Genomic DNA, 4,279 nt, shown 5'->3' with positions numbered 1-4,279 from the left:
TAGTAATAATAGTAATGAATCCCCGCTCAGCCACTCCTCCCTGCTGCAAGCACGGGAGCATAAAATCCGAGATGCAAAGCGCAAGCCCCGTCTCGGGGGAAGGGGGAAGCTCCCGCGCGGGGCTGCCGGGGAGGAGCAGCCCAGCCCCAGCGCGAACCGAACCGGGCAGCTCGGCCTCCCAAGCGCAGCCGTGCTCACAGCACACAGCAAACGGGAGCTGAAAGGGCCATAAAATGGAGCTGTCGTCTCCGGGCGGCACCAGGGCATATATCCTGATGTGCCAGGACTACCTGCTCCTCCTGTAGCCTAAACTTCTGATGAACCAACGTGCTTCAGAGCGCATTTATATGCAAAGGCGTATAATATGTCCCCTGTATCTAATTATCTGTCAACCTGAGGCAGTTTGTTTTCCAAATCGGCCTCTCGGCTGTGACTTTATGAGGTCGTAAAGAAAACGGTGCCACTCTCGCGCTGGAGCGCCGGGAGAGCCTGGATCAACAAATTACCATCCTTAATGGTGTCTCCTCGCCGCGCGCTCACGCCCTCAGCCAGCCCCGGCGCGGCAGGGACGGAGCCCCAGCAGCACCCAGCAGCACCCGGACCCATGCACCCAGCTGGGCACAGGTCCCCTACGGGGTCCTGGCCACCCGATTGCACTCGGCCGTGCTGCAGTTTTCCAGGGGCCAGCGGTGAGCCCCGGTCCGGCCGCGGCGAATGCAGCACCACGGCGGTGCGAGGCGAGCCGCGGATTCCTCTGCCCACGCTGCTCCTGTGATTAATGATAGAACGGAATTAAAAAGAAGGGGGAAAAAAAGAGCGAGGGAGAGGGGAGGGGAGCGGGTCAACAGCTGAGTGCAAGGCAAGTCGCTAGACAGGGAGTAATTAAGATACTTGGGTAAATATGATTAATAAGCTCAAACTGGCAGGGTGTGCAGTAAACAAGGGCTAACCAGATGGTACCCTTTCCTTCCTGACAATGCTGCAAGCTTTGTAAAAACAGGCAGGAAGGCTCTGGATCCTCCCTGCATGCTCAGGGAGGAGGGAGGACTCGGCACAGGCCAGGGCGGTGAATCACCTGATAGGAATGAGAGCCATTTCCCCTTCATCCCATCGCCTTCATCCCATTGCTGGCCCAGCTCTTGTGGCCGTGCCGGGGGTCGGTGCCGTGCCGGGGGTCGGTGCCGTGCCGCTGCCGGCCCTGGCACATAGCCCCAGCCCGCTCGGATCGTGGGCACAGGCTGAGCTCTGTGCTCGTGTAGTGAGTGGCCGGGCACCGTGGCACTGGAGAAAGCCCTCGCCTGGGCTCCTCGCTGCTGGTTTCCAGCCGGAACAGCTCGGTTTGGGTCCTGCCTCGTGTTTGTCCGTGGTGCAAAGCCTCCTGGCTTAGTGCATGCTTGCTTTCATGGCAGTGCTGTCCTTGCGGACTCTTCTGCCTGTAGTTAGCTGCTGCTTTCCCCTCTGCCCTGCTTTGGTTTGTGTCCTGACTTCTTGCAAACTTCTCTCTGAGTTTCCGGCACGTCGCAGCCGCGCGTCCCGCAGCGGTCCAGGCAGGGAGGCGAGGGGCACCAAGGCATCGCGCCCGGCACAGCCCGGCACAGCCCGGCACAACTCGGCACAGCCCGGCACAGCCCAGCACAGCCCGGCACAACACGGCACAACTCGGCACAGCCCGGCACAGCCTGGCACAGCCCGGCACAGCTCGGCACAGCTCGGCACAGCCCGGCACAACTCGGCACAGCCCGGCACACCTCAGTGCCCACGAAGCCAACCCCACACTCACTCCCAGCTACTCCCCGCCTGCCGGCAGCCACGAGAGCTGGTCAGGAGCTTCCACACCAAGCCCTTCCCTGTCAGAGGATGCCATTTCACCAAAGGTGAAACATTTGCGGAAATGCACTGATTTTGATGAAATTGCATTTGGAAAGAAAAATCAAAGGAGAAAATCATTTCGATAAGGCCAAAGCATTTCAGTTTGACCTTTTAGGAATTAAATGGCATAGGGTTTTTTTCCATTTCAAAACGCATTTTGTTTCAATGTACCATATATATATATCTGTAAGAACTATTGGAACCGGAATTAAATGTTGTGATTATCCCAACACGGGATGATGTATGGGATTGTACAACATTGCAAGAAATTAAGTGCAAATAATCTTCTGCTTTGAAAAGGGGAAGGGAAACCTGAGAAATGAACAAAACCTGTTTCTTGCTCCAGCCCTGCTGCTGGAGTGTGGCTGAATGTCTGCGAGTGTGGCTAAATGTCTGTGAGTGCGTAAAATGACATTTGCATGCCCCTCGTGATGCCCGGAGCCAGGCGTTTCCTCACCTAAGCTCATATACATCAGAGCAAAATGTCCTGGACAATATGTTCAGGGTCTCGGAGCTATCAGTTTTCATTTGACTATTTGCTGTCCAGTACTTAGAAAATCAAAAACTTGCCAAGTAGCCGCAGGTACTAACAGCAGGTTAAATCAGCACTTAGCTTTCAGCTTCCTCGGGACAGGGCTGCTCTTTTTTTTTTTTTTTTCCTGGCTGAAAAATCCCCACAGCCACCTCGGTGGCGGTGGGATCAGTAAACGTTTTGTCTTTACGGGGGGGACAGGCAGGACGCTGGGCACAAGAGGAAATCTCTGAATCACGAAGATGTCACCCAAGGACGGGTGCCACCAGGAGCTGCTCAGCACCATTTCCCCCACCAGGCACCGTTTTCATCGCGTACGAGTTGTCTCAGAATTGTGGCCAACTTCTCCCAGGCAGGGATGCTGTCCCTTGACTGTGCCCTGGCCCCGGCGTGCCACTTCTGACCCTGCTGTGGGAGATCCCCATGCCCAGGAGCAAATCCCCGGCTGCTGCCTGGCTTTGCAGCGTCCCCAGGGCAGGATCTGTCCCTGTGCGCCGCGTTTCGCACCCCGGTGCCGTGGCTGGCGAGGGGCTGTGGACGCTTCCCATCGTGAAAAATCAAGCGAGGCTTCGCTGGGAGGCTGCGAGGCACCGCGGGGCTGTGGGAACAGCCAGAGGCTCGGGGGAGGTGGGGAAGAGATTAAAGATAAAGAAGAAATTTTGGCTCATTGGCAGGGCACATATTTTTCCAATATAAAAGCAAATGGGGGAACCCTTAAATAAATTGACTCTATAAAAACGTCCTTTTGTATTACCGCTTCACCTTTTCAGGGGGAAAACACCAAGGTTTATTTTCATGGTTCCCGAATAAAAATATCATTGCTGCTTCATAATTTTGCAGAACCAACAAGCAGTCCATCGCTGTTTGAAATACGCCGGCCCCCCTCGGTACCCGCCGCCCGCCCGGCTGCAGGAGCAGCTGCCACGTAATTACAAGTCCTCGTCACAAGCGCGGAGAAACAAGTTGTGGCATTTAGGAAAGGTCTGCAAAAATAGGTGTCAGACCTTAACTAATAGTGATTGTCCTTCCATTCTGCTGTAATTTACATTTAATTCACACATTTCATTTCCATTTAAAATATGATTACAGTGTTTTGAAGCACATCTCACCTGTCCCCTCCTATTAGGGCAGGATGAAAATAACACGAAGCAGCAGGAGCGAGGCTGGCTGCCCCGGGTCTCGGCTGCTGAGCGCGCGGAGCCGCTCCTGGTGCTGGAGAAGGGGACAAGGAGCACTCCTGGGAATGTCACCGGGCAGGGACAGACACACGGACACACGGACACACAGCTCTGCCCCCCTTACTGCAGGGTTTTGAGCCCGGGCAAACAGCAGAAAGCCCGAGGTGTGTTTGAGAGGGCCGGGGCGGAGAGCAGGCTCGCTAGGCTGTGTCTTTCCGTGTTTTTTCAGGAAAAACCCGGCCTTGTCCTCGTGATGTGGTCGGGCGTACAGGTGCGTGGGTTGGGAAGGGAAAGCAGCCTTTGGGCTCTGCCTGCTGGGCTCAGGCCAGGGAAGGACAAACTGAAGCGGGTGTAACCGGGCCGGGGGTGTCCCGGGGGCTGTCTGGGTTTTACGTGCTGCCGCTGTGTTTGGATGGAGCCGAAATTTGGGCGACGCTTTCCAGTGCTCCCACGGGGGTTTGGTGCTTGCCCCCTGCCCAGAGCCACCTACTGACTCTTACTTGGCAGCAAAGCAGTGAAATCCCAAAAATAAGCGCCAGCTGGGTGGTGCTACACCCGAGTGTGCCAAAAGTGGTGAAACTCCGCTCTGACTTTGGTGGGGCCAGGAAAAGCCCGGTGGCACGCCTGCAGCCCGGCTGCTGCCCTGCAGTCAAGCCTGAGCACCCCCCCCCCCCCCAACTCGCCTGCACACCCAGCTGGG

This window comes from Anser anser (genome assembly GCF_964211835.1).
Source record: "Anser anser genome assembly, chromosome: 26".
Taxonomy (NCBI): domain Eukaryota; kingdom Metazoa; phylum Chordata; class Aves; order Anseriformes; family Anatidae; genus Anser; species Anser anser.
Note: the sequence above shows the minus strand (reverse complement) of the source record.